The 9,411-nt window shown below is 54.4% G+C and overlaps 1 long non-coding RNA gene across 1 annotated transcript; it reads right to left on the bottom strand.

Annotated features, from left to right (window-relative positions):
- Positions 1-7,601: 7,601 nt before the first annotated feature.
- LOC143781321 (uncharacterized) lies at positions 7,602-8,540 on the bottom strand. Its single transcript, XR_013216657.1, has 3 exons — positions 8,450-8,540; positions 8,089-8,157; positions 7,602-7,844 (listed from the first exon to the last, which is right to left on the bottom strand). It is a non-coding gene; the product is annotated as an uncharacterized LOC143781321 (long non-coding RNA).
- Positions 8,541-9,411: the final 871 nt, after the last annotated feature.

The following is a 9,411-nucleotide window of genomic DNA, read 5'->3' as shown; positions in this document are numbered from 1 at the left end:
GCTCTGCCCGGAACCAGCTGACGGTACTGGAACCAGGATGGGGAGCAGAAGGTACAAGAGCAAAAGACACTGCCAAGAACCAGCTGACGGTGCTGGAACCCGGATGGGTAGCCGAAGGTCCAAGAGCCAATGGAACTACCGAGGACCAGCTGACGTTACTGGAACCCGGTTACTAAGCAGGAGGTACCCGTGCCTGAAAGCACTACCAAGGACCACCTGATGTTGGTGGAACTCGGATACCCAGAGGGAGGCACCTAAGCCAAAGGCTCTGCCCGGAACCAGCTGACGGTACTGGAACCAGGATGGGGAGCAGAAGGTACAAGAGCAAGTGTCTGCGTGGCTTTTGCAGGACACGATGCCGGCTGCACAGCAGGGGAACAGCTGGCGGTGCTGAACCCCACTGACACATTGGCTGGTGTTTTTCTCTGTGCAGCTAGCAGTAGCGGGCCCCAACTGGCGGTGTTAGAGCCCGGGGTCAGCAGGAGGAGGAGATGGTGCAGAGTGTAGGCCGAAGCCTGCACTGGCGGCAGCTTTGGGTCTGTTGTGCCTGCGTGGCAGTTGCAGGACACGTTGCCGGCTGCACAGCAGGGGAACAGCTGGCGGTGCTGAACCCCACTGACACATTGGCTGGTGTTTGGCTCTGTGCAGCTAGCAGTACCGGGCCCCAACTGGTGGTGTTGGAGCCCGGGCTCTGCAGGGGGAGCAGAGTGTAGGCCGAAGCCTACTTGAACCAATTTCAAAGGTAACCTTTAACCCCCCCTCAGGGGTTACAAAGTAGAAGAGCCACAGCTTATGCAGCAGTAGTGCTGCACAAGTCAAAGGTTGCTCTTTTAATTTTGCTCCTTGCACACGCTGAATGAAACACGTATAACATTTAGCCCTTTATACAGTCAAACTGTGTTGGAGGCGCGAGTTCCCTTTGTAATGAGACGCAGCACAGATGTCAAGAATCCCACCTTGGTGCTGGGTGCAGCCTCCTGAGCGTTGTTATTTGCTGTACAGGAGTCTGCGCTGTCGTGTTATCCCCTGGCCTAGCGCTGTTAGCGCTGCCCATCTTCTGACATCATTTAATGTCGGCCGGTGCGGTTCGCGATGACCATGAATCCCAGCCCCGCAGTGTCTTAACATTGTTAAAACACTGCGGGGCTGGGATTCATGGCCTGGCGCAGCACATATGTTCGCCTCTCACACTCGGGTCCTTACACCCGCTTCAGACTGTGCGGCGTCAGCTGATCCCTTATCGCATGCCACGGCCATGAAGCCGCACAGTCTGAAGAAGGCGGAAGGAGATGAGGGACAGGCGAAGTGATGCACTGCTCATGCCCATCAATCACACCCTCGCAGTCCCAAGAAATAAGACACCGAGGGGCGTTGTGTGGGTCAGGGCGGCCGCAGAGGCGCAGGCAGCCAAACAATGATGCCAGAAGACGGGCAGCGCTACCAAGGGGGTTGCAGCGTGTCATTACAAAGGAAAGTCACACCACCGGGACGGTTAAATGGTCACACAGAGGACACATTTTAGACGTGTTTTCAGTTCCACATGTGCGAGGAGAATACGTTTATGAGCCACCTTGCACACATGCAGCATTACCGCTGTACAAGGTGGCCTTAAAAACGTACAAACGCCTGGGGGAGGGGGGACAGGTTCCCTTCAATTTCAGTTCTTGTGTCTGCGTGGCTTTTGCAGGACACGATGCCGGCTGCACAGCAGGGGAACAGCTGGCGGTGCTGAACCCCACTGACACATTGGCTGGTGTTTTTCTCTGTGCAGCTAGCAGTACCGGGCCCCAACTGGCGGTGTTAGAGCCCGGGGTCAGCAGGAGGAGGAGATGGAGCAGAGTGTAGGCCGAAGCCTGCACTGGCGGCAGCTTTGGGTCTGTTGTCCCTGCGTGGCAGTTGCAGGACACGTTGCCGGCTGCACAGCAGGGGAACAGCTGGCGGTGCTGAACTCCACTGACACATTGGCTGGTGTTTGGCTCTGTGCAGCTAGCAGTACCGGGCCCCAACTGGCGGTGTTGGAGCCCGGGCTCTGCAGGGGGAGCAGAGTGTAGGCCGAAGCCTACTTGAACCAATTTCAAAGGTAACCTTTAACCCCCCCTCAGGGGTTACAAAGTAGAAGAGCCACAGCTTATGCAGCAGTAGTGCTGCACAAGTCAAAGGTTGCTCTTTTAATTTTGCTCCTTGCACACGCTGAATGAAACACGTATAACATTTAGCCCTTTATACAGTCAAACTGTGTTGGAGGCGCGAGTTCCCTTTGTAATGAGACGCAGCACAGATGTCAAGAATCCCACCTTGGTGCTGGGTGCAGCCTCCTGAGCGTTGTTATTTGCTGTACAGGAGTCTGCGCTGTCGTGTTATCCCCTGGCCTAGCGCTGTTAGCGCTGCCCATCTTCTGACATCATTTAATGTCGGCCGGTGCGGTTCGCGATGACCATGAATCCCAGCCCCGCAGTGTCTTAACATTGTTAAAACACTGCGGGGCTGGGATTCATGGCCTGGCGCAGCACATATGTTCGCCTCTCACACTCGGGTCCTTACACCCGCTTCAGACTGTGCGGCGTCAGCTGATCCCTTATCGCATGCCACGGCCATGAAGCCGCACAGTCTGAAGAAGGCGGAAGGAGATGAGGGACAGGCGAAGAAATGCACCGTTCATGCCCGTCAATCACACCCTCGCAGTCAAAATAAATAAGACACCGAGGGGCGTTGTGTGGGGCAAGGCGGCCGCAGAGGCGCACCCAGCCAAACAATGATGCCAGAAGACGGGCAGCGTTACCAAGGAGCTTGTTGCCTGTCAATACAAAGGAAAATCACACCTGAGGGACGTTTTAATGGTCACAGAGGACACATTTTAGACGTGTTCAGTTCCACGAGTGCAAGGAGAATACGTTTCTGAGCCACCTTGCACACATGCAGCATTACTGCTGTACAAGGTGGCTGTAAAACATAGGAACACCTGGGGGAGGGGGGACAGGTTCCCTTCAATTTCAGTTCTTGTGTCTGCGTGGCGGTCGCAGGACACGTTGCTGGCTACACAGCAGGGGAACAGCTGGCGGTGCTGAACCCCACTGACACATTGGCTGGTGTTTTTCTCTGTGCAGCTAGCACATCTGGGCCAAAACTGGCGGTGTTAGAGCCCAGGGTCAGCAGGAGGAGCAGGGGGAGTGGAGTGTAGGCCGAAGCCTGCACCGGAGCAAGTTGAAAGGAAACCTTTAACCCCCCCCCCCCAGGCGTTTGTAGCTGAAAGAGCCATTGTGTACAGCACTAATGCTGGAAAACGTAAACTTAGCTCTTTTAATTATGGTCCTTGCACATGCTGAACCTAACACTTATGAAATGTGTCCCCTCACAGCGTTAAACCGTCCGGTAGGTGGAACTTTCCTTTGTCGTGTGACGCAGCACAGCCATCATTTTTACCCCCTTGGCGCCGTGCGCCGCCTCCTCAGCGTTGTTTGAATCTGTCCCGGAGTCTGCGCTGTTAGGTTAGCCCTTGGCCATGCACACATTTTGCGCTGCCCGTCTTCTGACATCATTTGGTGTCAGGCTGGCTGCACCTGTGCGGGTGCGCTGGTCGAGATCCCGCCTCGCAGTGTCGTCTAATGTAATCCCACCGCGGGCCTGGGATCCGTGGCCATGCGCAGTGCATATCCTCGCCTCTCACTCCCCTCCCTACGGCTTCTTCAGACTGTGCGGTGTCACGGCCGTGGCATGCTATTAGGGATCAGCTGACACCGCACAGTCTGAAGAAGCCATAGGGAGGGGAGTGAGAGGCGAGGATATGCACTGCGCATGGCCACGGATCCCAGGCCCGCGGTGGGATTACATTAGACGACACTGCGAGGCGGGATCTCGGCCAGCGCACCCGCACAGGCGCAGCCAGCCTGACACCAAATGATGTCAGAAGACGGGCAGCGCAAAATGTGTGCATGGCCAAGGGCTAACCTAACAGCGCAGGCTCCGGGACAGATTCAAACAACGCTGAGGAGGCGGCGCACGGCGCCAAGGGGGTAAAAATGATGGCTGTGCTGCGTCACACGACAAAGGAAAGTTCCACCTACCGGACGGTTTAACGCTGTGAGGGGACACATTTCATAAGTGTTAGGTTCAGCATGTGCAAGGAGCACCACGAAAAGAGGCACTTTTTCCCTTTGCATCATTACTGCTGCACAAGGTGGCTCCTTCAGTAACAAACGCCTGGGGGGGGGGGGGGACAGGTTCCCTTAAATTTAACTTGTTGTGCCTGCGTGGCGGTCGCAGTACACGTTGCCGTATACACAGCAGGGGAACAGCTGGCGGTGCTGAACCCCACTAACACATTGGCGAGGTGTTTGGCTCTGTGCGTACAGCACTTCTGGACGGCAACTGGCGGTGTTGGAGCCCAGGGACAGGTGGAGGAGGAGGAGGTAGGAGGAGGTAGGAGGAGGTAGGAGGGATTGCCACACACACAGCTGGGGAACAGCTGACGTTACTGAACCCCAATAACAGAGGAGGGACTGTTGACTGTGCGTACAGCACTTCTGGACGGCAACTGGCGGTGTTGGAGCCCAGGGACAGGTGGAGGAGGAGGAGGTAGGAGGAGGTAGGAGGGATTGCCACACACACAGCAGGGGAACAGCTGACGTTATTGAACCCCAATAACAGAGGAGGGACTGTTGACTGTGCGTACAGCACTTCTGGACGGCAACTGGCGGTGTTGGAGCCCAGGGACAGGTGGAGGAGGAGGAGGTAGGAGGAGGTAGGAGGGATTGGCACACACACAGCAGGGGAACAGCTGACGTTACTGAATCCCAATAACAGAGGAGGGACTGTTGACTGTGCGTACAGCACTTCTGGACGGCAACTGGCGGTGTTGGAGCCCAGGGACAGGTGGAGGAGGAGGAGGTAGGAGGAGGTAGGAGGGATTGCCACACACACAGCTGGGGAACAGCTGACGTTACTGAACCCCAATAACAGAGGAGGGACTGTTGACTGTGCGTACAGCACTTCTGGACGGCAACTGGCGGTGTTGGAGCCCAGGGACAGGTGGAGGAGGTAGGAGGAGGTAGGAGGGATTGCCACACACACAGCAGGGGAACAGCTGACGTTACTGAACCCCAATAACAGAGGAGGGACTGTTGACTGTGCGTACAGCACTTCTGGACGGCAACTGGCGGTGATGGAGCCCAGGGACAGGTGGAGGAGGAGGAGGTAGGAGGAGGTAGGAGGGATTGCCACACACACAGCAGGGGAACAGCTGACGTTACTGAACCCCAATAACAGAGGAGGGACTGTTGACTGTGCGTACAGCACTTCTGGACGGCAACTGGCGGTGTTGGAGCCCAGGGACAGGTGGAGGAGGAGGAGGTAGGAGGAGGTAGGAGGGATTGCCACACACACAGCTGGGGAACAGCTGACGTTACTGAACCCCAATAACAGAGGAGGGACTGTTGACTGTGCGTACAGCACTTCTGGACGGCAACTGGCGGTGTTGGAGCCCAGGGACAGGTGGAGGAGGAGGAGGTAGGAGGAGGTAGGAGGGATTGCCACACACACAGCAGGGGAACAGCTGATGTTACTGAACCCCAATAACAGAGGAGGGACTGTTGACTGTGCGTACAGCACTTCTGGACGGCAACTGGCGGTGTTGGAGCCCAGGGACAGGTGGAGGAGGAGGAGGTAGGAGGAGGTAGGAGAGATTGCCACACACACAGCAGGGGAACAGCTGACGTTACTGAACCCCAATAACAGAGGAGGGACTGTTGACTGTGCGTACAGCACTTCTGGACGGCAACTGGCGGTGTTGGAGCCCAGGGACAGGTGGAGGAGGAGGAGGTAGGAGGAGGTAGGAAGGATTGCCACACACACAGCTGGGGAACAGCTGACGTTACTGTACCCCAATAACAGAGGAGGGACTGTTGACTGTGCGTACAGCACTTCTGGATGGCAACTGGCAGTGATGGAGCCCAGGGACAGGTGGAGGAGGAGGAGGTAGGAGGAGGTAGGAGGGATTGCCACACACACAGCAGGGGAACAGCTGACGTTACTGAACCCCAATAACAGAGGAGGGACTGTTGACTGTGCGTACAGCACTTCTGGACGGCAACTGGCGGTGTTGGAGCCCAGGGACAGGTGGAGGAGGAGGAGGTAGGAGGAGGTAGGAGGGATTGCCACACACACAGCTGGGGAACAGCTGACGTTACTGAACCCCAATAACAGAGGAGGGACTGTTGACTGTGCGTACAGCACTTCTGGACGGCAACTGGCGGTGTTGGAGCCCAGGGACAGGTGGAGGAGGAGGAGGTAGGAGGAGGTAGGAGGGATTGCCACACACACAGCAGGGGAACAGCTGATGTTACTGAACCCCAATAACAGAGGAGGGACTGTTGACTGTGCGTACAGCACTTCTGGACGGCAACTGGTGGTGTTGGAGCCCAGGGACAGGTGGAGGAGGAGGAGGTAGGAGGAGGTAGGAGGGATTGCCACACACACAGCAGGGGAACAGCTGACGTTACTGAACCCCAATAACAGAGGAGGGACTGTTGACTGTGTGTACAGCACTTCTGGACGGCAACTGGCGGTGTTGGAGCCCAGGGACAGGTGGAGGAGGAGGAGGTAGGAGGAGGTAGGAGGGATTGCCACACACACAGCAGGGGAACAGCTGACGTTACTGAACCCCAATAACAGAGGAGCGACTGTTGGGACTGTGCGTACAGCACTTCTGGACGGCAACTGGCGGTGTTGGAGCCCAGGGACAGGTGGAAAAGCAGAGGAACACAATGTAGGCCGAAGCCTGAGAAAGTCGAAAGGGAACCTTTAACCCCCCCCCAAGGCGTTTGTAGCTGAAAGAGCCAGCTTGTGCAGCACAAAAGATGCAAAAGGAAAAGGTGGCTCTTTTCATCATGCTCCTTGCAAACACAGAACTAAACACTTATAAAATGTGTCCCCTGAAACCGTGAAACCGTCCCGGAGGTGGGACTTTCCTTCGTAATATGACGCAGCACAGCCGTCATTCCTACCCCCCCGGCGCCGTGCCCCGGCTCCTCAGCGTTGTTTGATTCCGTCCCGGAGCCTGCGCTGTTATGTTATCCCGTGGCCAGGCACACTTAGCGCTGCCCATCTTCTGACATCATTTGGTGTCAGGCTGTCTGCGCCTGTGCGGCCGCGCTGGCCGAGAGCCCGCCTCGCAGTGTCTTCTGATTTAATCCCACTGGGGGCCTGGGATCCATGGCCATGCGCAGTGCATATCCTCGCCTCTCACTCCCCTCCCTACGGCTTCTTAAGACTGTGCGGTGTCACGGCCGTGGCATGCTATTAGGGACCAGCTGACACCGAACAGTCTGAAGAAGCCATAGGGAGATGAGTGAGAGGTGGAGGTTCAGATATGCACTGCGCATGTCCATGGATCCCAGGCCCCCAGTGGGATTAAATCAGAAGACACTGCGAGGCGGGCTCTCGGCCAGCATGGCCGCACAGGCGCAGCCATCCTGACACCAAATGATGCCAGAAGACGGGCAGCGCTAAGTGTGCCTGGTCACGGGATAACATAACAGCGCAGGCTCCGGGACGGAATCAAACAACGCTGAGGAGCCGGGGCACGGCGCCAAGGGGGTAGGAATATAGAGAAAATAATGGTATGCACTCTGATCAAAAACAATGCGAGGTGCTGGTAAGACAGACCCGAGGGTCCAAAGGGTCATGTAGCCAGAAAATTACCGCACACTCTGATTGGGTATGATGCAAAAAAAGTGTTCAATACGTTTATTACAGAAAAAAAGATTGCCATGAAGTGAACAGAAACACAATGAATTCAGATTCGACCAAACCCAACGTTTCGACCCACAAGGGTCTTATTCATGGGGTTACTATGGAGATAAAAAAACAGTATGAGTAACTGGTCATAGCAAAATTTCATTGAGGACAAATACATAGTAGAGAATCTAAAGAAAATATAGAATCACCAAAATCTGAGTATATATATACATAACAGACATAGTGCAAGCAAAATTAAAAATGTACAAACAAGTCGCCATGGTTACTTGGAATAGTGTAACTAGATAGTAGGAAAAGGCAATGGTATGAGGGAAAATGTGGGGAGCGAAGGATTACCTTGGTTTCCAGAGGTGCGTAAATAGATAAGAAAGCAGGAAGGCAATTTTTTCAGTATAAGTCCTGTCTCTGTGATAAATAGAGTAATGTTAGAATAAAGCATATAGACAGTTTAGGGGTCCTGGACAATGTATATTGTATAAAAAGTGTATAATGGGTCCAGAAGGTTTTACTTATGCGGGGAATACTGCTTATAGTAGTACCTATGGTATCACGGGGAGGCACATCCATGCGGAATGGATCATTAGGGAGCCAGGGGTAGTGCTCTAGCCCATATGTTCTGCCTAGTAGTGGAATAATAGCAACGTGAGATGGCATAGGTGAGGTTTGAATTATATTGAGAGTAAATGAGATGAAGTACCTGTTAGAGCTCGGGGCAGTAGCACTCCTGTGTAGAGTTCAGTATAGTATATAGGAGGAATGGGAGAGCCCGGAGTGGATGTGCAGTACCTAGGAACAATGGTTCAGGGGAAGGTCAGATTAGGTGGCAGGGATGTTGTGTGTGGTCCAAGTTAACCACAAAATACCTGAATTGTCCTTGAGCCAAATAGCAGTACTGACTGGTATGGTAGAAGGTACTGGGGAGGTAAATGGTGTGGACTGACCAGGCTCCCGGTATGCTGTGAAGGAAATGCAGCTTAAGTGAGTGAGAGCAGTGGAGGCTATGGTGGCGCAGCGTCTGATGCTGGGGACATACCTGAGAGATCCGGTGCACTGGAATGTAAGGGCGGCACTCCCGTGCCTTGCCCGAGGTAGTGTGCAGTGTGGGGACTCATTGCCGGAGTTAAATAATGCCCGCGGTACCGCTAGACCGGAAGTGAGGACGCGAAACCGGAAGTGGCGTCACGCACATGCGCAGTGACCGCTCAAGGTGGCGCTGATGTATGGGCAGAGTATGCCAGGAGGATGTTAAATAAGGAGGGGGGCCCGGAGTGTAATGAAAGCAGCTGGAACAGGGACGGAGCGTCCCTGTGGTAGTGTGTATAAAACGGTAGCGGCGCCTAGTAGAAAAGGAGAGGGACATAGTAATGTGATGGATCGGTGGAGTTAATGTTAATATATATATATGTGGCTGACCTAGAAAATGGGGGGGAAAAAAGGTAATGGGGACAGGATATGTGAGCCGGGTGGATGATGAGCTAAAAAATAGCGGATAGTATTACCGATAGTAATACTATCCGCTATTTTTTAGCTCATCATCCACCCGGCTCACATATCCTGTCCCCATTACCTTTTTTCCCCCCCATTTTCTAGGTCAGCCACATATATATATATTAACATTAACTCCACCGATCCATCACATTACTATGTCCCTCTCCTTTT

This window comes from Ranitomeya variabilis, chromosome 6 (genome assembly GCF_051348905.1).
Source record: "Ranitomeya variabilis isolate aRanVar5 chromosome 6, aRanVar5.hap1, whole genome shotgun sequence".
Classification (NCBI taxonomy): Eukaryota; Metazoa; Chordata; class Amphibia; order Anura; family Dendrobatidae; genus Ranitomeya; species Ranitomeya variabilis.
This window is presented reverse-complemented; position numbering and strand designations above follow the sequence as displayed.